This window comes from Marmota monax, unplaced genomic scaffold (genome assembly GCF_021218885.2).
Source record: "Marmota monax isolate L192 unplaced genomic scaffold, Marmota_monax_Labrador192_F-V1.1 WCK01_AAM20220418_F8-fsc00026, whole genome shotgun sequence".
NCBI classification, from domain to species: domain Eukaryota; kingdom Metazoa; phylum Chordata; class Mammalia; order Rodentia; family Sciuridae; genus Marmota; species Marmota monax.
In genome coordinates, this window is record NW_026693108.1 from 5,611,149 (window position 1) to 5,634,187 (window position 23,039).

At 47.9% G+C, this 23,039-nt stretch overlaps 1 long non-coding RNA gene across 2 annotated transcripts; it reads left to right on the plus strand.

Annotated features, from left to right (window-relative positions):
- Window positions 1-6,954: 6,954 nt before the first annotated feature.
- On the plus strand, window positions 6,955-22,349 carry LOC124099608 (uncharacterized). Of its 2 annotated transcripts, none has more exons than XR_006854012.2 (4): window positions 6,955-7,059; window positions 18,381-18,475; window positions 18,590-18,894; window positions 19,794-22,349. It is a non-coding gene; the product is annotated as an uncharacterized LOC124099608 (long non-coding RNA). The 2 variants fall into 2 exon arrangements; XR_009227838.1 differs by lacking the exon at window positions 6,955-7,059 and adding an exon at window positions 16,383-16,538.
- The last annotated feature ends 690 nt before the right edge of the window (window positions 22,350-23,039 follow it).

Here is a 23,039-nt window from a genome sequence, read left to right on the forward strand (position 1 = left end):
ACACTCCTAGTGAAGGCAGAAATGGCAGTAAGTAGAAGCCAGGGCCATCCTGGGGAAGCCAGTGCCATCCTGAGAAAGCCAGTGCCATCCTGGGAAAGCCAGGGCCTTCCTGGGAAAGCCAGGACCATCCTGGGAAAGCCAGTGCCATCCTGGGAAAGCCAGGGCCTTCCTGGGAAAGCCAGGGCCTTCCTGGGAAAGCCAGGACCATCCTGGGAAAGCCAGGGCCATCCTGGGAAAGCCAGGGCCATCCTGGGAAAGCCAGATTTCGGTGACCCTGTGATGCTGTCTTCTGTTTCTCCTACTGCTCTGCAGCCTCTGCCAGCACGGCCCTCTTCCCTCCTGGGTTGCAGGTGGCTGCCCTCCTTGCTGGCCTGTTGGATGCATCCTTGACACCATGGGCTCTGGTGGGTCTCAGGCTGATGCACGTGGCACCATCTGTGTTTGAAGTGTCTACACCTGTTGGCGCCTTCTGCCTGCTGCCCCATGCATACCTGGCCCTCGGTGGCCTTCCGTCTTCTGGTCACTTGCCTGTGGGGCATAGAGAACCTTCCTCTGCACCATGTCCCACACCAGCAGCCCACAGGGTCGGTCTCCTGTTTTACGCATTCACCTCATTTGGCGCTTTTGTGCTTCACACCTGTTACAATCACGATTCCTTGATCACTGGTGTTTGGAGCAGGCTGGAGAGATGGGACTTTAAGCAAATGTGAATTTCCTAAAAACCTGGGTGTGGGCGGCAGGTCGCCATGAAGCAGGTTTTGCTAATTATGGGAGGAACATGGCTTGCCTCCTTCCTGTGGCCATGTGGTAGTGACGCAAGCGCCTGGCAGACCGGGCACGAGAGGGGAGCCCACTCACTGAGTCATCTTTCATTTGTTTTCTGTCTTCCTGAAGGCCCTTCTTTCCTCTGCAATCTACAGTGTGGGAAACGGAGGCAGGGGTGTTCTTGAGGGACACGGGATAAGACACCAGCAGTCCCCTCTGCTTTCCAAGTGAGACACTGGAATGACTCAGGATGGGCTAAAGGGGCCGATGGGAAGGAGAGAAGAAGGCAGGCCCTGAGCTGGCATTATTTAAAACACTGTCAGTCACTGGTTCCCTGAGGCTGGCGCCACCCTGGGCCTGGATTTAGGATCTAGATCTCGGCATATGAGTGTGAAATGGGAGAGCGTTGAGAGACCTGGGGGCCGGGGCTGTGGCTCACTGGGCGGGAGAGAGTACCAGACTCAGTGTGTAAAAATAGCTCATGTGGATGCACATCTTCAGCAGGAAGGTGAGAGCACCCAGTGCAGGCAGACCACCTCCAGGAGATTAGACCACACGACACAGATGCCATCACCTGTCTGGAAGTCAGCCACCTGACCACGTCAGGGCAGTGGTCGCCTTGACTTGAGTGATCACGATGCCTGCAGCCCTGGTCCTGCCTGGGAAGGGACTTTGTTAAGAGAATGAATAAAATGACACTTATGAACTAAAAAGTAGACATTCAGCCATCAGCTTCTCCTTAGGACTTCACGAATAATATCACTTTCTCCCTTCAGTTTAGTGAAGGTCTGGGATCTCTGTCTGCCTGTCCATCTGTCCATCCATCTCTCTGGCCACCTGTGTCTCTTTATAGGTAAATAGTGCATACGTGTATAATATCTATTCCAGTATGACTGTGAAGAACTGCACATTTTATTTTCTATTTTTCTTCTGTCATTGACCTGCGTGTCCAACTACCAGTTCCTTGATGGACCCTGTTGTTCCTCCTCCCTCCCTCTGTCCCTCCTTCCCTTCCTTCCTTGCATTGCTTCACATTTTGAAGTACAACACTCTCCTTTTAAACTGAAAGTTCCAGATGGACCTCCCTTCTTCCCCCCTGATAGGAACTACATTTGCAGTGTCCTTTAAGAAAGGAGGCAGAAGCGCCGAGGTTCTGGGGGCTCAGAGGATTGCATTGTATACTTCTCTCCATTGAGACCATCAGCTTGAGGGATCTGCGGCTGGGTACCTGGGGACTCCACCCCCAATACCTACTTAGCTTTCTGCTACTGTAATGAATACCTGAGGCAATCAGCTTATACAGAGAAAAGGGTTGTTTTGGTTCACAGATTTAAAGATACCCGTCCTCACTGCTTTTGGAGCCGTGACAAGGCAGCACATCATAGCGGGAACACATGACAGAGAAGCACTGCTCACCTCATGGCCAGGAACAAAAGAGAAAGAGGAAGAGACAGGTCTCACAGTCTCCTTCCAGGGCATGCTGGCAATTGACTTCCTATTGGGCTCCTCCTCTTCAAAGTGCCATAGTGCCAAGCCTTCAACACACGAGGCACAGGGCACATTCCAGATGCAAGTAACGGTAGTTTCCCTTCAGGTGGGAGAAAATCTTTTGTGCCATAATTAGAAAAAAGTCCCCAGTTTACACGCACTGTCTGTTGTAGGTCATTGCTGTTTTATCACAATAGAGCCACTAGCTGGGGCACAGGGACGCCGTCATGAACAAAGATATAGAACCTTGAGATGAGGAAGAACTGGACTTCACGAGCACCGTGTAACTGCTTTTGGCCACCGCGGTGGAGGTTTGCATCAGATAGGATTATTGAATAAGAACCGACCTTGATCCTTTTCCAGGAACACAGTGGAAATTTTCAATAGGAGAAAGTCTGTTTAATAAATATACTTTGTAAACATTAAATCAAATTCACTAAAAGTTTCTTTTACTTTTATGTAGCTTTACACAATATGTTCCATCTGGGAAAACCCACATTTTCCGGGGGTGGGAGTGGAGTTCTATTTTATTCCCAGGAAACGCTGTGAATTCACCAGCCTCTCCCATTCTTCTGACCACCAACACTCATCTTCATCCAGTGACTTGGGGGTGCGGGTGGGGCTGCCCATTAAGACTCAGCAGCTGTTTCTGCATTACTGTTCAATATTTAATGCTGTGACCGACTTTTCAGCCAGAAAGGGTCTTCTGGAAACCACACAGCTCCGTAGGGTGCCAGCTGTGGGGAGATATGTGCCACCCCCACCCCCAACAGCATCTCCTCCTCTGTGTGTCAAGGAAGTGGTAGCCTTTGTCTGGGACGGGCCAAGTATGTTTTCAACAGGACAAGAGGTACATCAGACACAGGGAGGGCCATGGAATCATGAAAAATCATCCAAGAAGCTGGACTCTTCTGTGGGAAAATTATAAGTCAAAATAAATAAATAAATAAAAATAAACCTTCCCAGGAGCTTGTGGACAGCAAGGCTTGGAGGAGTGGGTGTTATTTCTGGGTTCTTACTTGCACTGTGTTGGTAAACAGATTCCTTTTGAGTCTCAGTAATTCCAAGTAATTCTCTTAATTTGTTTTCCCAGTGACAGAAATATATTCATATCCATATCCAAACTCACAAATTGAATCCAGAAATTAGCAGAAGCCTAGGAAAATGCTCCATGGTAGTATCCAAGCCTCCAGTCGAGGAAAATCCAAGACTCGAGCACATGAGAGGAGACTGCTCCGTGCTGTTGGCAGCAGATCTGTCCCACCCTTTCCTGTCCATCCTGGGGCACTTGTGCTCCTGATGGGGCAGGCAGCCCCCCTGGCCCCCTGAAAGTCCACCCCTGAAGCCTGGTTCACTCGTTGTTCTGCAGGGACTGTGCTGGTCCCATTTAGGACATCCCCTGGTGTCTGATGTCTGTCGATGTTGTAGAAGTTGATTTGCAGACTTGGAAACCACGTGCCTGATCACCTCATCCTCAAGAGACTCTATCTCTGATCCAAACTCACCCCCCAAGGTGCCCTCAGCGTGTCAGGCTTCAGCAATCCGACCCAGAGGGTGTCTGAGCACTCGATCCTTGTTCAGGAAATGTGAAGGGAAGACCCACAAGAGGGATTAGGAAATTTGAAAATCACAAGAAATACGTAGAGAGGCTCGGGCTGTGTGAGCCCTGCTCCCGAGGCTATAGGATCACTTTTCTTCAAAAAACATTTTTTTAACCTTTCTGTGTATTCTACCTACTGTTACATATTAACCTGTGTCAAAATTTAATGGTTTCAAGAAATGTGACTTCTCAGGATTCTATGCGGCAAGAATTTGGGCAGAGGTCAGGTGCTACTCCACGTGTTGTCAGCTGGGTTCACCATTAATGGCACTCTGCCGATGCTGGACTCAGTGGAAGGTCTAAACAGACCCAACTCCTAGGCCTGGGTCCTCTCCAAGTGGCCTGGTCAGCTCTCACGGCTCCCCTGGACAGTGGAGTCCTTTTTTTGCTTGGTGGTTGGCTTCTTCAAAGAACAAGAAATCTTCAATGTAGTCTGGAGATGGGCACAACAGGACTTCTGCCACCAGTTGTCACTCAGAGTAAGAAACAAGACCAGTCAAAACGTAAAGACGGAGGATGAAGGCCATGCTCCTGGACATGAGGAAGAGTGTGTGCACACAGGAGGTGAGGGGTGCGTGGCTGCCATCTTGGTTGTGCATCTACCACACTGTATACTACAGGTGGCATCCAGAGCACATCTCCATTCCTTACAAACTGGAAAAGCTTCCTTGACTGGTGGCTGCTTGCTATTTCTCGGAGTTCTAATGCATAAAAGGATTTGGGGCTGGGGGTGGGGAGGTGGATCTACAAACATCACTGGTCAAAGGGAAATCTTTTTCTCCTTGGGAATACGTATGTACAAAGATGAAAAAATAACATGAGCTAGCTTTTGAAATTAGCAAGTCTAAAATTTGGAACGGAATGAACAAAAATTATATGAATATAATTTGAGAAGTATCAGAAGAGGAGTGAGAGGTTTGAAAGGGAGAAGGCCTGGAGCCTATTTCCACGTATCTCTTCTGTGTGTATTAGAGAAGTTCTTCTTGAAGTGGATGGCTTTCTTACAGACTAGGAGCCAGGACTTATTTCTCTTGAGGCTGATCAATAGAGTCTCATAGATTCCATCTGTCACGATGGTGATGTCTGTGGCTGGGCAGTGTGGACGGAGGGTGTGTGAGCAGCATCAGATGGATAAGGGCATTTCACCAAGATTGCCTTGTGAGTTCTGGGGGTGAGCCCTTTCCTTCTGAGCCAAGGTCTTGGCAAAATCGACAGAGACTCTCAGGCATCCTCTTCCTTCCTCTCCTCCCCCTGCTTCCTGCAGCATCCCGACACTCACACCCCCAGCACACACAGGCAGAGATGAAAGCAGCCCTGGTGGAGCCTCCCTGGCCCCTGCCCTCCTGCCCCTGGCCTCACTTGTCACCAGCTACTTCCAGCTGAAATGCACAGAGCTGCTCAGCAGGTACGTTAGTCTGGCTTTATTTGAGGGTGAGGGCTTCTTGGTTTATTTTGTTTTTGTTTTGAAGACCAGCTCCCGTCTGGTGGCCATATGTAGTCACACAGGCTTCCCATAAACCACCCTAATGACACGGCAGGGCTCACAGCACCATTTTGTTTTCCGTAGCTAGGCTAATTTGAATTTACGGTTTGTGCAGCAGGTTGAGAAGATAGGACCCTCCAGTCAGGTTAATCTACTGTTACATTTTTTCCTGCCATTCACATCCAGTGGGGGTCTTGCTGCTCCTGAGCCTTTCAGCACTTCCCTCCACCCAGAAGTCCTCACCCTGGGGCAGGCCTTGGCTCCTCCACTCCACCTGTCAATCATCTTTGCTCCTTATGTAAACACAGACAGTTTTGTCATTATTCTAAAAATAGGACCTTTCAGGAAGGCTGGTAACTGGTTTATCTTGTTCTTTTCTGTAGCTGTTTGACTTGTAGCAGCAATATCAGACATGCCCACTCTTTTTCAGTGCAGTAATACAGTTCTCTCGCTGAAATAAACAACTCACCTTTTGGCCTTGTAGTTTACTCACTGGGGAGCACGATTATTTTTTTTATTGCCTTGTAAAATAGCTTGCCTGTCACATTGTAGCTTAATTGGGAACACAAAATAATAAATAATTTAAAATAAGGAATATTGCCTTTCTATGGAAGTGAGCAAAACAGAGCCCCAGACTCTGTCCTCCCGCCCCCGAGCACAGGGCTTTCAATGGTATTTGGTGACAGAATTTCTTGAAACGTGGCTGGATTTGTTCTTGCCTCAATATCTCCATAAAAATGATTTGAGTTGTTTTGTTTTTCCATAAGCAGATTAGACATCTCTTGCCATCAATTTGTTCAACAGGAGGATGTTATCTCTCTGCACCTCTGCCGACTTGAACATTGGCAATGACAATAGGACCCTCCTGTTGAGCTACTGGAAGTGCTTATGCAGATAGCCATGCAAAGTGCTTATCAGAGGGCCTGGCCCAGAGGACAGACTGAGTGACTGTCAAGAAGAAAGTCCAGTGCACTTTGCAACCTTAAACAGAACCAATACTCTACCCTGCGAGGCTGGGTTTGGCCACTTCAAATGCACATCCCTGGAGAGAGGATATGGACTGGGACAAGGTCCCTTTCTGTGATCTGCCCCAGGTTGGCTGATTTTATGTGTCAGCTAGGCTGTTGGGGTACCCATTTGTCAGTCTGTTACTAGGGTGTTTCTGTGCAGGTGCTTTGTAGGTATGTAGGTAAGTGTCCTCAGTTGACCTTAGTAAAGCAGAGGATCCTCCAAGGCTGAGGCCTCATGCAACTTGCTGAAGGCCTGGGAGCAAACATGGAGGCTTTCTGGAGGAGAAGTTTTGCTTTGGGCATACAACTTAGAAACCCCGCCTGAGTCTCCTGCCTGCTGTCTGCTTGCAGATGTGGACTCCAGACTGCAGTGTCAGCTCTTACCTGGGTATCCAGCTGCTGGCTGGACGAGTCAGCAACCGACTGCAGACTTGCTGGCCCCTCGACTGCCTGAGATGATTCTTTAAAATAAATCTCTCTCTCTTAAGAGATACACATCTAATTTGTTCTGTTTTCCTGGAGAGTTCTGACTAATGCACTACTCTCTTGTTGTATTTATTTTAATCCATATGCATGAATTACTTTCATAAAAGCAGATATTGGATTTCAGGGTGCAGATGGATGTGAGGTGAAGTCTCTGAAGCTGTGTTCCAATCCCTGAGTCGTGTGGTCATGGGAAATGCCAGTCACAGAGATGCTTCAGAAGTCAGCAGGTAGGGCCTGTTACCTTGCGGCTTCCGGCTGGGCATGTGCTAACTAGACTCCAACTCCAGAAGTTGCTGTTAGCTTTCACAGTGTCAGCTGTCGAAATGTAAAATGGCTTTTAGTGATAATCTGAGACCCATCATATAGCAACAGGAAATCATTAAGTTGCTAGAGTGGAATATTTGATATTGACTACGCAAGTGTTTGATCTTTTGAAGTGTGAGGATGATTTGGGGGGTATTACAAGTGACCATTTACATCTGAGTAATGGGGGTGGTGGTGTCTGGCTTCCTAAGTAACTGTGCAACCCTGGAAAGTCCCCCAACTTTTCTGGACCTCATTCTTTCTTAAAAAGAAAAGGGTAGCAGTAAATAATCTTTGAAATTAATTGATTTCTACGAAATGAAAAGTGCAGGGCACAGTGTCCCGCCCAGCTCTCTGCTGCCATGCCCTCCGTGTCCCAGAACCATTCCCTTCCCTGGAGTTTCTACTCATGTGACTGTGCTAAGAAGCTTGGGCAATGGTTTCATTTTCTAGGTCAACTCTCTCTACCTGGGCTGAGGAGGAAATGAGGTAGTTTGATGAAATAGTTAGTCCAAGGTCAAGTGGAAAACTAGAAAGCTCTGAGGTTAGAGAACTCAGGGAACACCCAGAAGTTGGACACGGGTCAAGCAGAGATTAAGAGCAGAGCTTCATGTAAGAGAAGAATAGATTTTTACATCAAAGGGCAGCATCATTCGTGATCTGTGCTCTGACCTTTGCCTGATGCAACTCGCTGGTGGACACCAGTGTGTCGGATTCCATGGCAAGGTGCTGGCCTCTGTCCAGTGGCTATTTGATCCAGAAACTCACATACATGCATAATTGAATACTTATAAGCAACCTTGAGTTTGGTATTATTTCCCAATTTTTATAAGCAATGATAATGAGAGTCAGGTTGTTAAGAAGCTTTACTGGGATCAGAATATTAATATTATTAATAAGGGTCTAGGGGTTTAAGTTGGTAGTAGAGCACGGGCTAGCCAGCACAAGACCTGGGTTCAATCCCCAGCACCGCCAGAGAGGAAAGACAAAGAGGAGGAGGGGAATAGTGAAATTGGTAAGCAGTGGAACTAAGATTATGACTGTGGTCTTTCTGACTCCCAAATTCATGGGCAACTTGATACACACCTGTGTTATGAAATGAATGGATGAAAAATACATATTTGACTGGCTTGTTGGATAATTTATGGCAGTAATTTATACCACACTGCATAACACATCTCAAAATTATTTTCAGAAGAGTGCTTATGAGAGGGGAGGTGCCGGGTGGAGCTTGGGTCTTGTCGGTTCTCCAAGTCAGCAAGCATGAAGGACCAATGCTGTCTTCTCCCGTCTGAGAATTTGGTAGAGCTGGCATACAGGAGCCAAGAAAGGGTGGAGAGGTGATGCTGTCAAGGACTCACAGGGCCACCCACATGCTAGTGTTCACTACTCTAAATTCTTTGTCCTGGGAATTGGCAATGAAAACTTCCCCCTTCAGCGTCAAGTTGACATGCTGGGTAGATGAGATAAGTCACATAAACTTGCATCATTGGATTCATCTCATGGTTAGTCATGCATGCTTGCTTTTATGAATAGTTATCTGGAGAAAGAATTCATGACCACAGGGCCTGACTCAGGAGTTTGGGGGAGGGCTAGATTATGGCCCAGGTGCTCCAAACAGAGGGGCCCCATAGCTGGGCCATTGGGAACAAACAGAGCCCTCTGCCCCAATTTTTTAGGGGAAAAGCAAACTTGGGAACTCTTCTACTGAGAAAGTCTCTCTCTGAGAAACAGGAGGGACGTTATCTCTAGAGAGTCACTGTCAAATTGCATATTTCACCCAGAACAACCTGGGATTGTGAGGCATGAGCTAGGTGTCCTCTTACCTGCCACGTGCTGTTCTTAACAGGAAACCACACACTGGGTAATTTCTAAGGGACAGAAATTTGTTCATTCCCACTTCTGGAGACTGGAAATCCTATATTAGGGTTCTGCAGTCTGGCAGGGTCTTCTACCTGCATCGTCACACGACAGGAGGAGAAGGAGAGAGAGAGAGAGAGAGAGAGAGAGAGAGAGAGAGAGAGAGAGAGAGAGAGAACAAGAGGGTGCCTCGGAGGGGTCTGACCTTGTCTGTTTATAACAGCACCATTTCCATCTGAGAGGGCAGAGCCCCATGGCTTCCCCACCTCTTCAAGGTCCTCCTGCTGCTATTACAATGGTGGTTGTGTCAGTCAGCTCTCCATCACTGTAACATATAACTCTGACAATCAGCTTATAGAGAAAAGGGTTTCTCACTGTTTTGGAGGATCAAGCCCATGATGACTGGCCCTCTTGCTTTGGGGCCTGTGTTGGGGAGTTCCTTATGGTGGGCAGTGCAGGGCAAAGCAAAACCTCGCATTTCTTGGCTGGGAAGCAAAAGAGGAAGAGGAGGGGCTGGGCCATTGGATCTTCTTTTGGGCTCATCCCAATGGCCTGGAGACCCCCCAGTGGGCTACGTCTTCCAAAAGCTCCACATCTTCTGGGGGACAAGCCCACATGGTCCTTTGGTCACACTGAAGATCTAAACCATAACAGCAACTAAGTTTCAGCATGAGAGTGGGTGGGGACCAGCACTGGGACCATGGTAGGCCCCTTCCATTCTAGGACTTATGTCAGAACAGATCATTTTAGTAGATTGTATTAGTAAATAATACAGAGGAAGGCCCCAATGATTAACCAGGCTCAAGGTGGCAGGTCCAGTGGGACATCGGAGCCTGGCAGCCCACCTGAGGCTGCCTGGGCTGGAGCCAGTGCCCAGGTTGGGCACTGGGCAAGGATCAGCCAGACCACTGGCAGACACTTATGTTTTCCAAATAGGGAATGTGGGCAGTCAACACTTTGAATATATTTTAGGGGAAAAGCAAACTTGGGCAAAATATGCTAAAAATGTAAACCTAACAACATAAACAAAGTGATCTTAGTTTTGAAGAATTTCAATAAACATAATTCAGATTTTTATTTATGTATTTTTCAGTGCTGGGGATGGAACCCAGGGCCTCTGGCATGCCAGCCGAGCTCTGTTACCACTGAGCTCATCCTCAGCTAATTTAGATTTGTAAGTAAGTTACAGAAGCCCCTTTGCTAAATGAATAGGCCTGGACATGGCACGGACACAGCCACCGCACGCCTCCTCTCCCCCTGTTGGCTTGTTTCCTCTGCAGGGTGATGGTCTGGGGGACAGCCAGGGACTGGCTTGGGCCGTGATGCCCCGTGGTGCACTGTGTGGTCTTGGGCAGCTGCACTGCTCTGAGCCTCAACGCGCTCCTCTATCGAGGGGAGGGTTGTGCTGGGTGCTCTTGCAGTTTCTTTCTGAATTTGAAAAGCTGCAATTTTTTCATAACCTTCATTTATGTCTTTGCTTTCTGCTCTGTACCTAATTTCAATAGAAGAAGGGGAAGAGAAAAACCAGAGAAAGATAATGAGAGAGAGAGAGAGAGAGAGAGAGAAATATTCAAATATTCAAGAAGCATAGATCAAGTACTAGCAGCATAGACCAGTTATTTTATTTAATCCTAAAATATATGTAGGGAACAGTGTTATTGTCACCATTTTACAGGTGTGAGTGCAGGTTGCACAATGAGCAAGCTGTTGTCTTGGCCCATTTGAGCAACTACTGCAGAGTACCAAAGACTGGGCAGGGTTCCTAACAACAGGAATTTATCCCGCACAGTGCTGGAGGCTGGGAGGCCCAGATCAGGTACCAGCACAGTGGGTCTGGTGAGGCCTGCATCCTGCTCCACCACGGTGGTCTCCTCACTGTACCCTCCATGAAGGAAGAGGCATGGGGTCTCTGTGACCCTTCATAGGGGCACCAACCCCCCCTAGGAGTGCTGTGCCCTTGTACCTATTCACCTCCCGAGGCACCTCTTCTTGGCACCATCACTCAAGGGCTAGGCTTCAACATCTGGATTCTGAGCCGACACAGCCACTTAGTCCATGGTGGGACTCCAGGGCATCATACCCACCCAGGTCTGGGAGACTGCCGCAGTCTGGCTGGGCACAATCAGGAGCCACTTGTCAAAAGAAACTAACTTTATTTTTAGAACCACACACGCCAAACAAAACAGCCTCTCAGGAAAAACCCTCGGAGCCTCAACTGCCACCACCGGCTTTCCACAAGCCTCTCTCTCCCACACAAGCTTCTCTCCACCTCCCACCATCCTCCTGCTCTTGAGGCCGATTGGCTGGGTCACGTGGGCGGAGCCAAAAAAGTCCCCCAATGAGCAGCTCCGTGGTCTGAAAGGGCAGGGAAACAGCCCAATGAGCATCACCGCAGAGGAGCCAATCAGCTAGATGTTGCTGGGGCCGCTGTGAGCCAGTCATCAGCCGGCAGCTGGAAGTTTGCTGGCAGCTGGAAGTTTGCTGGGGCCCCTTGGGCTGTGGCTCTCAACAGGAGACTTCAGATGAACGACTTTCCCAGGCTCTGTCTGCTTAGCAGGCTCACTGTCTCCCAAGAGGGGGAGAAAAGGAAAGTCAGAAGGAAGAGGGGAGGTGGCAAAGGATCAGAGGAGACACCTGCGTGGCAGACAGGTGACTGCCAGCACAGCAGGGGCCGCAAGAGGCCTCCAGGGACCTGGCCACTCCCCTGCTCTCCCCTCCTACCTGGTGGGCTGTGACACGCACCTCACTGGCCAAGGGGGTCACCCATAACGGGCTTGTGCTCGGGGCCTCGGGAACTCTCCAGGGAGATGTGTGGCATTTCTTAACACCTTCTTGGTGCCTCTGGGGTGCTGCTGGAGAAGATCCAGGGAGGGAGGAAGCTCTGAGGGAAGTGGGAGATGGGTGGAGACCGTGTCCACCTGTCCTCCCCTCCCCTCTGGAATCAGCCTGATAAGAACTATTCCCAGAGGCATCCTACCCTGAGGCGTGGCCCTCACAGGCTGCTCAGGTGCGCCCTGGGGCTCAGCTGCTTCTTGCTTCCTGCTCCATCAGGACAAGATGCCATCACGACCATCCTGAGGGGTCTGCTCTGCGCCCTTCTCAGCTCCCCAGGTGTGAGAGGCGCCCGTGGCTGGGGCGCTCCTGGCAGGGCCGTGGGATCTCTGCGGGACGGGACGTGGTCCTGCCCAGACAGGGCTTGGCCCTGTTCCTTTGAGTCAGTCAGGAGCCCGTTTCCAGAGGGCTGGGGTGCGTGCTGGAGGCGGAGTCTGAAGTAGGAACCCGACCGCAGACTCTCAGGGCACCTTCCGTCAGGACAGGGAGGCCACGCCAGTGTGCTTCCTCAGTCCCAACTGGGTCACCGTAGTTTGGATTATCTTTCAGTTATCCCTGTGGGTTCAACTGGATGCACCGTCTCCACTGCCTGCCTTTAATTCAAACGCATCCCTGTTGCTAAGTGGAAAATCTTGTCCCACTCTCCAGATACATCTGTAGCCTCCTGTCCATCCCACAGCCCCTGGCCTTTCCTCCTGGCCTCTCCCCAGAGCCCTCTGTAAACTTCTTCCTTCCACAGGGGTGGGTGTCATGTGCACCCCTTCATGAGTCGCCCTTGCCTTCTCTTAGCTCCTGAAGAGAACGTGACAGAGGTGACTCTGAGGCCCAAAGTGCGGGCAGAGGCCGCACCCTGGTCTCCTCCCTGTCCACGGAGGCTGGGGGCTGCGTCAGGGATCTGCAGTAAGAGGCGTTCCCAGGTCGGGGCCTGGGAATGGGAGGGCACTTGGTCCCCCTCTCAAAGCTGGAATCAGGCCTCCGCCTCTTGGGTCTCCTGGGAATGAAGCACCAAGGACAGTGAGAACACCCCTGCCACCTGTAGGGGCCATCTCAGGCAGATGAGGTCCTGGGAGGGGAGGGCGGTCAGGAGCCAGGCCGGCAGGGAGAGAGGAGTGGAGAGGGCAGCAGCTGGCCCGGAGAGCGTCACAAGGAGCGCGCAGTGCGTTGGCAGAGGAGCCCTGAGAGTCCCTGGCCATGACTCAGCTCTGAGACAGCTCTTCCTTCATTTTTTAGGGGTTAAATATAGACCAGGCTTTCTCAGCCTTGGCGTATCCAGAGCTGGATAATCCTTTGTGGTAGGCACTGCCCTGAGCCTTGAGGGATGTTTAGCACCTGCCCAGCAGATGCCAGGAGCACAGCCCCTCCCACCAACATACTGTGACACCAAGAGTGTCTTGGACTTTGCCAAATGCCTCCTGGAGGTAAAGCTCACCTGGTGAGAGGCGCAGGAGGCCCAGTGCTTTCTCTTCAGACCACGTGGGTGGACTCTTCTTCACTGAGGACTTGTGCGAAGCAGAGGTGGCCCTCCAAACCCCTCCTCTCTCAGCCATGGAGAGATGAGCTGCTTTCAGCAGAGGCCATTCCAGACCCTGGCCACCGTGCTGGTCAGCCAGGAGACTCCTGCCTCTTGTCTCCCACTGCAGAAGCGTCATCATGGCTCTATCAAGAAAGGACTCTCGGTGGCAGGGCCCTGAGGTGAGCCTAGGCAAGAACTTTGAATCCCGGGCCATGGCCCAGAGACACCCCTCGGAGACTGACCACCGTCCTGAGGTGACTGGACTGGCCTGTGAGCACCGGCAGCACCCTGCGTAGGCCAACGGGCAGCTGGTGGCAGTGGAGTCTCTCAGACCTGCCATTCAAGCAGCTCCCACTGTTCACTGTCATTTGACTTGGAGACACAGGGGCTGCCCCAGTTCCAGAAGGCAGGCAGAGCTCGGGGCCAGCGTTTTGCTGGCCTTGAGAGCAGTCGTTCTAGGCCTGCGGCCACCACTGATTCTTTTCTTCAGGATGTCTGAGAGTTGCTGAGAGACGAGATCAGATGAGCCTTCGTATGAGAGGTGGGCAGCACTTGAGCTCCTGCCAAGACGACACCCAATATCTGTTCATGCTGTGACCCAGGGTGGCTCCCGAGGGTGCATGGGGCCTTCCCCTAGAGCCCAGGCTGGTGTGTGGGGATGCCAACTGTGCATGTGTCTGTGTCACATGCCACAGGTGAGGGGTGGATCCCTGGCCCTGGGTCTTGCCGAAGCTGTGGCTGGGAGGTCCCCTGGGCTCCTGCGCTGCTGTGGCACTTCGACTCTGGGGACCCTGCTCTGTTCTCCTCTCACTGTCCCCAGAGCCCGGCTGCACTTCCCACCAGGAGCACTTTGGCGGCTTGTGTCTTCCCTACCCTTCTGCAGTTTTTGTTTGTATTCAATGAAAGCTTTTCTAGAGTCTTTAAATTCTCAAGGAAAAAGTATTCTTCTCCAAGGGGAAACCATGATTTTTTTTTTCTTCCCTTAAATTATGTAGATGGAGATGTGTCTGCACTTGGTTAGTCGCATGTCTACCAAGATGTCATTACTTACAGAGGAGCCGGGGATTTTCAAGAATAGTAACATGGTAATTTGTCTTTCAAATACTGTTTTACTTATAGCAGCAATAACAGGAAATGTATACTATTTTTCAGTGTTATAATCTGATTCACTCTTTGATATAAACAGCTTTATCTCATCTCATTGTTTATTTCACATTCCTATTCCTCTGGAAAGAACAATATTTTTCCCCTGAAAAGTAATATATTCTTGTCTAAGGGTGGCTTAAATAAGTAACAGATGGCCTCTTTTTGGTGTATCGCCTGCCTCTACTGCTCTCCACATTTGATGGGATATTAAAATCAGTGTCTTTGGAGTGTTGCACGTGCCCAAACTTAGAGATTTGTTACCAACTGGCTTCTGTTATTTACGGGATGCTGGTGATGCTTGGATAGGTTTAGGATAGAGGCAATTTAATCAATTTATTTGTGCTTGTCAAATAGAAGGTGCTTTCACAAGTCTCTTTCCTGGTTTCCAGTTTCCCAGGACAGTGCTGGGAAGAGATACTGGAGCATACCATGTGCCACGCCACATTGGTGACAAAATGGAACACACCGTGCATCTCTGTGCATGGATCCCACCAATCCACTTATGTACATCTCAGTTCTAATATTAAAACTTGTTCTGGGACCTGGACAGAATATTTCTCATCATGAAGAAGTTTGGTTTAATTTGGGGAGAAGATAGAAGATTAGAAGCTGGAGATGCTCTTTGTGGTCTTGCCAGCTTGCCAAGTTGGGAATGTCGTAGGGTCACCTCCACTCAGGGTTCCCCACAGAATATGATGGCTCACCTATTGCAAGGGTAGTATCAGGTAGTAGTTTTGCAAATGCTTTAAAAATCCAACACAACTAAGCCATTTAATTTTAACATTAAAATCAAGCAATTAACTAAATATGTTGCATAATGAAAGGCTTTTGTCTATAACACTGCAGTTAGTAGATTAGCCTTATAGTCAAAAGGCATTCTTTCAAAAGGTATCTTTTGTTTACAATGAGAACTTTGAGAGAAAAAAACCCACAAATATGCAATAGGTCATTACTGATAACTGTCACCCTGGGGCAGGGATTGAGACAAACTCATTTCTGCTTAAACACTACAGTCCTTTGAGCTGTATAGGTTCTTGAATGTATATTGAACAAAAATGTGAATATTGTTGTGGATAAGTCATTCTAAGGTTTGATTTCAAAAAAATCTTTAAACTTTGAAGTTATGTAATTTTGCACTCTTGATTTATCCTTTTCTATAATCATTGAAATTAGTTTTTTTCCCCTTACTAGATAGAAAGCTGAGGACATGATTATTATAGAAAAGTTGAAGAATACAGAAATACAAAAAAGAAATCACCATCTTGCTATCTCCATAGATATTACAGGGACAGATCTCCAACATACATCAGTATATAAAGAAGCAAGTCACAAAACAATATTTATATATAACAGCAATTACATAAAGTGTATGTGTACATATGCATATGGGTGTTGGTGTGTCTATATAGTATGTCTGTGCAGATGGATGGATAGCAGAAAGACAGGAAGGACACATTGCAACACACAGGGTAAGTCTGCAGAGAAAGTACCCTGGGGAAAATCAGAGGGAAGAGGAAGCTGTGAGCAGGAGTGTTTGGGTGCAGACTGATGGAAGGGGGTGGGTTTGAGATGAGCCTTGGAGGACAGCACAATCTTGAAACACAGAGAGGAAAGAGAAGCAAATTCCTGGTGAGGGTTGGCACAGGAACCGGGTGTCACACATCACTTTCGTGTGGTATGTTTAAGTGCAGGTGAGAAGTGTGGTCTCCTACCACACCGTTGTGAGGTGAGAGAGACCTCTGGAAAGCTGGATGTGGACACTGTGGAGGGCTGTCAAGGGCAGCTCGAGGCAGTGGGAACCAACCAGTGAAAGCTAAAAAGCAGGGGAGTGAAATACAAAATTAAGATTTCCTGAAGCCAATCTGGGGTGTTTAGTAGAATGCGTTGGAGGGGAGAGGAGGGAGAGGCTGGTTACCCAGGTGAGAAATGGCGTTCACTGCGGAGGCCAAGGCCACAGCACATGCAGCAGTGGACCACGTGGATTACCTTCTGAGCATCATAGGACTCGGCGCCTGATAAGATGGGGGTGGACAGGAGAAAAAAGATTCTAAGGTACAAGCTGCAAAGTGTTAAGCATGAGTGACTGAAATGACGGGGCTGTTGCCAGAAGTGGGGAGACGGAAACTGTGTTGTATGGAGGAGAATTGATTATTATATTTTTTACTGGAAAAGATCTAAATGTCAGGAGTTGTTATGTGGTTTAAATTGTCAAGATTTGAGACTGCTGGTTCTTGGAAGTGTGATATAAAATGCTGTAATGTGGTATGCTGCTGCAAATTAGCTTTATTGATTTGGTATTGTCAAGAAATATAACACCTCAAAAATAGGCAGACTAGCTAAGAAAAAGATACCCCACCGGCAGGTGCGGGTACCACTGTATGGTTTTCCAGCAACAATATTCACAAAGAGCTGGCAGTGTTGCTGCTGGTGCAAATGATATTAAAAGCACCCTTACCTTTCCTCAAGTCCACTGGATGGGAAGTGTGTCCATCTGCCATTCCATCCTGACCGCGCAGGTTCACAATGCATATGGCAGCCCTTAGTGGCAGATGGGAGAGGAACAGATGACCTGTTCCACTGTTTTGTCAACAGGGTTTTGCAGGTATGCACTAAGACCCTGATTCATTTTTGACCCAGAAAAAAAGGAGATAACTACAGGCTGTAATTTGAGGGCTGAGGACAAAAGGGCAGCCCCAGGGAGAATGAGTCAGAAATGACCAAGAGTGATCTGGAAATGTATTTATTGGCTTCCTGGAGGGCTTGTGACTTTTGTTGCTCACAGCCCCACCCCAGGTAGTCTTCAGACTAACACAGCTGTCCTTTAATGGCAAGTGGGGTGCTGGAGGATCTGTTTTTGCAGTATGTTTAAGTGTTTTTTTTTTCAGCATATTTGTGTTGTTTATGGCTCTTACACTTTTCTATCATTTATTTAGCTGAGAGAGTGCTGTGAAAGATCTTTCACAGATTAAATTAATATACATCATGGAAAAATGCAAATTTAACATATTTACCTAAAGTGTAGCTTTGTAGTATCTCTAACAAACCATAAGTTAGAACAGTTATGATCACAATAAGAACTTTTTTATAGTAAGAAGAACTTTATTTTACAGTAAGAAGAACTAGTACATTTATTGTTATTATTATCCTTGCCTGAACATAGTTACTGGCACTTTGAAAACTAGAAAGTCATTTAGAGGCAAGTGAATTTTCTACGTTTCAGTGTTAGAGAGTATTTCTAGTATTATCAGTAAAACTAGGCAAAAAATATGTTTCAATTTCAATTTTTAAAGTAAAATCGTCCTGTCTCCTTCATACCTTCGAATTGGACATTATTTACTTACCAAAATGTATTGTTTTGCTCTTTTCTAACATTGCCATTTTCACAAGATGGTAACCCTCTAAATTCTACCTGAAACAAGCTGCAGTTGATAAGTTGAAGCCACATGAAGGGCACTGGATCAGGACCTAAAGTTGCTTTGAGCCCTGAGCTCTCCAGGCGCAGCAGCCCATTGGCTAATTTCCTTCATTGAGCCCAAGGACAGGCCAGGCTTCAGGCTGACCTGGAGACCCTTGTCCTGTGGCCACTTCTCTTCAAAGCGACGCCGGCAGAGAGGCTGTTGGCCTCAGTGACTCCCAGCACCGGAGCTCTCTCTGCAGTTTTGTGTCTCCTCTGGGTAGAGTTGGCTCTAGGTTGGGGCCTTGAGGAAATACCCAAGCTCTTCTCTTGCTGACCTAGACTAGGGGTACCTGCTTTCCATGCAGAACAGCTGTGTGGTGCATGAATTTGTAGAGCATGCTCCGCAGAGGGAGCTAGGCCTTGGGAAACAGGAGCATCCCTGTGGGAAATGGAGGGAGCCATCCTCACAGAACTGTCTTCCTTCCGGTTGACCTCAGCTGCCTGGGAGAGAAGCAAGAACCTGGGCTCAGCAAGATCCTCAGGAGGTCAAGGCCACCTGGTCCAGAGCAGAGAGGAAAAGAGGTCTTGAAAGGTTGGTCCTGGCCACTCCCTCCCCTGGGGTCCTGAGACTAGGCCTCTGAAGGGAAAGGCCTTTGGTTTCTTGTGCCACCATGGACCTTCTAATGCTCCTCATTCCTGTCCCCAGGCCACTTGCTGCTCTGGCCAAGACATCTGCAGTGCTCCTGTTCCTGAGGCCTTGCGATTCCAAGACATGTCCGAGACATGTGAAGGCACTTCTTGAATCCAAAGCAGCCCCTGCCTGAGGAGCACCAAACATCACAGCTGAGGGGTGCCCAGCTTTGGAGCACCCCTCCCTAGGCCCAAAGACGTCCTCAAAGCTTTGAAGGCTATTCTGGTCATGCCCCATGTAATGTCGGTGTCTACAGAAAAACGTGCAGGGCAAGAGTATAAATATCTGCTTGTTTTGATCACATATTATACTATTTAAAGGTATACAGGATTAATATGTAGTTCTAAATAGATATTCTTAAAAGATAAACTAAAATTAATCCAATTATTCCAAGGTTCTAACCCAGACTTATCACAGCTAATGGAATGCGCTTGGTATTCATTATAATTTAGCAGTAGGTAGAGCCACCATTAAATTCACTAATAGCTTTAGTTTTGAGCTACAAATTACATGTGTTCAAACTAATTAGGTACACAGCCTTTTATTTTTTTCATATTTCTTCCTTGTTGATTGCTAATTTTTCATCCTAAGAATTAAAATAACAGCATCACTCATTTGCATTGGTTTCCTTTTTAAATAAATGATTTTCTGATATCACCTCAAACAACTTTAATGCCTTTGCTCGTAGTGCTTCTTTTCAAATAAACATGGGGCGTCTCCAGCCTTTCTCTGTGCTGAGAAGCGACTGCGGAATCCCTTAGAATGTTCTCTTTGGACATCATCGGCCTAACATCTTTTTTTTTTTTTTAATTATTCATTTTTTTAGTTGTTGGTGGATATAATATCTTTATTTCATTTTTATGTGGTGCTGAGGTTTGAACCCAGTGTCTCAAGCGAGCGCTTGACCACTGAGCCCCAGCCCCAGCCCTGGCCTGACATCTTACTGTTCATCTTTCCTAAGAAAAATAGACCTTTCTTCTTGCAAGTTTGGGACTTTAAAAATAACAACTACAAAGTGTTTTTCTATGGTAAATGCTCATCATAACTCATTATTTTTCTTAAATCCCTCTGCTCATTTCTTGAGGAAGAGAAGGGGGAGAAGCTTGGATTGTGGTCCACCCACCCAGGACGTCACATTTGCTGGGGGTGGGGGTGGGGATGGGGAGTTGCTCACTTCCCGCCAAGTAACCGGGTTCCTTCTGCTGTTCTTAATACACAGACCCCCTGTGGGAGAGCCACCCCCGCTAGGCCCAAGCAGGAAGGAGAAGCCAAACTCTGTGTAAAATCTGGGCCCTTCGACCCGTGGACTTTAAGTTCTTTCCTGTGAGGTTCCCTAAAGGCCCTGAAGACGGAGCTGAGTCCCATTGCCAAGCGGGAACCGAGCAGCTGCACCCAGGGAGACCAGAACAAATGCTCTGGGATGGCCGTCAGCGGCTCCACTCTTCCTGTGCAGCTTCCTCCTTTGACCTTTCAAGGATCTTCTTGCAGTTAAAAGCTCCCAGGAAACTAGAAAGAGCTGAAGGGCAGAACACCGAGATGCCCCCGCCCTCAGCGCTGGCACACGCCCAGGCGGACCCCAGGTAGCAGTGGCAAAGTGAACCTCGCCCCTCCGTTGTTTCCCAGGCTGTGGACTTCATCCAAGGGCAGGAGTGGCCTGCAGCTGGTCAGCGCCCATCCACTGGGCTCTCCCGAGCAGGAGTGCTGGCCTATTGAAAGGGCACCAGGCACACGCACATGCTCCCTGAGGAGCGAGGTGCGTCCACTTGTCTGTGGATGTCACAGTCCAGTGGTTACATCAGCTGACCTGTGGAATATCTACCCTCTTGTGGACTCTAGACGCCAGAGACTGAGCCAGGGTCAAGGCTGAGACTCCTGGACAGCAGCTGGGAAGCCTCTGTGGTGTCGATCGCTTTCAAGCCCGCACTCTGGACTGAAAGACAAAAACAAAGTCCAGCCAAGCAGCTTGATCTGTTCCTTGGTTTGCTAGTTTTGTGCTCCAGGTTCTGGCGACAACTGTACCCACGTCAGGGTCTGAGGGTTTTCAAGGTGCGTGCACACCAGGATGCTCACACCATGGAAATGGGCGCTTCCCGTTGCTCTGGGGAAACAGTTGAGTTAGGAAAACATTTTAAACCAGACATCAGGCCTTGAAGCCATAAAAGAAGTGATCAGTTAGACCTACCAAAAAGTGAACTTTCGTGTCAGAAGACTACCACCACGTCAAAACAAAAGACACACTGGAAACAAACTCTGAAACACGATGGGGAAGTTTACTGTTAAAATTTAGAATTAGAATTTTACTGTTAAATTCTATTATTATATATGATTTGGAAAGACATTCGGAAAGTCTGTGATTAAGATGGCAACAGAAAAAAAAAGGCAAATGACATGGACAGGCATGTGGAATAAAAACTGCACATATGCAGTACGAGACCTATAACCCTCATGAACTCCAAGCCATGCCAATGGCATATTTTGACTTGGAAAGGCACATATAAATCCAAATGTTTGATTTTTGCCATCAGGGAATTGGGTAAACAGGTATTCCATATACTCTTACTAGACATGCAAATTAGTTTGAGACTTTCCTATAATAATTTCAAATCTTCCTCTCAACTGTTCTGGTAAGTCCGATTCTAGGAATGAGCTTTAGAAACTCACACGACTGCATTAACAAGAATATGTAAGCTGTAGCAATTGTTTGTAATGGTAAAAGGTTAGAATTGACCCAAATATTTATTATTGCATAATTATAGTGAAAATAAATATTGTGAAACTAGTCATTTACCTCAGAGACAGACTTCCATTTACTGACATGAAAAGGCTTAAGTGACTTTCAGATTGGCAAAGATCCCACTTTTTCTATAAGAACATATTTTCACGTATTTTACCCATGAAACAATTTTGGAGTAGGTGTCCCTAGACTTCTTGTATTGCTGCCACCAAGGTGGGAGGAAAGTGTGTGGGGAGGATGAGGGATTTTACTGTTAAAATTCTATATTTCTTTTTTATACCAAGAGCATATTACTTTTCAAATCAGAAAAACAATGCTATAAAAAGTGAAGACAAAATGGGTGCTTGTGGCAAAGTCAGGATTACCCGCAGCCGGCCACCCATTGTCTGTACACTATTCAATATCTAATGGCAATCTTCATCGTCTCCGAGTTCTTCCGACCTGTCAGAGTCGCTGGAGGAGATGATCGGATGGTGAAGCACTTGGCTCCTCCCATCTTCCTTTTTTCCTCCGTGTGGAGGAGGAGTCTAATTCTGCTCATCCTGGTGGCCCATTTCTCTGCTGAACTGTGGGTGGTTCTGACAAAGGCAAGGTCACAGACCCTAAAAAGCCATGTGGTCTGGACCCCTGCTTGGTGATTTGTAAACTCCCTGGCTGGCGATGCTGGTGGCATTTGGCCCCTCCCAGGGATGGCTGGGACCCCCTGATTCGGGTATCTCAAAGTGGTTCTCTCTGTGGCTTGTGGCCAGGGTCCTGGAGTGCCTTCTTTTGTCCTGTTTCCCCGTCAGGATTTTGGTAGCCAAGCACCATTCTTTCCTCATTCTCCTTTGCATCAGGTTCTGGGATTTTTTTTTTTTTCATCTCCTTAATAAAATTTATTGCTATTTTGCTAGTAAGAATAATCATTTAATTCTTCCTATTCAAGGGTAGGTGACTGCTGATATTTTAAAATGTTCCTCCTTTCTGGGGGGTAGGGGCACAGAGCTAAATCAAATGCATCAATTATTTAAAATATTTTAAAAGCACATACATTAATTTGCACAGGTGACACAGCTGCAATCAGTGAAGGAGGGCGAATGCGTGGTGGGCAGGTGGAGCGGCAGGAAGGAGGAGGGCTGCCTCTCAGGTGAGCTGCATCTTGACCTGGGCTTTGCTACTCCTCTCCGTGTGTGTCGGGACCCTTTAAGTATGCATCTATGGCTGATCTTTAGAATATCATTTTAAAGCTCATACGTAGAGTGGGCATTTCAAGTTTTGGTGTCTCAATCTCAGCATAGGTACACGTCTGCACCCGTCACCATGACACGGACACGGGACACCAGTGGCCCACAGGTTGGCCATGTGGCATGTGTGGTTCACCCATCGCCCTGGCATCCACTGTCTGGTCACATGCCCTGCGGCACAGTTTGGTTTTTGGAGGATGCTGTGTAAGTGGAATAATAATACAGTGTGCAACCTCTGTGCAGCTTACCCACCGGGGTTCACAGAGCTGTGAGCTATGGTTTCTTTTATTTCCTGGCCATGTTGGGTGGAGGGGAACCCTGGAGTTTGTTACCCACTGGGGAACACTGGAGTGCTCCGGTACTTGGTGATTATGAACCCACCTGCTATAAACCTTTGGTTCACATTTCTGGGTGAAGTAAGTTTTTATTTCTTTAGGGAAAATAACCAGGTGTGGGATTGCTGGGTTCTAGATATGTACGTGTTTAATGTCATAAAACACTGGATCTT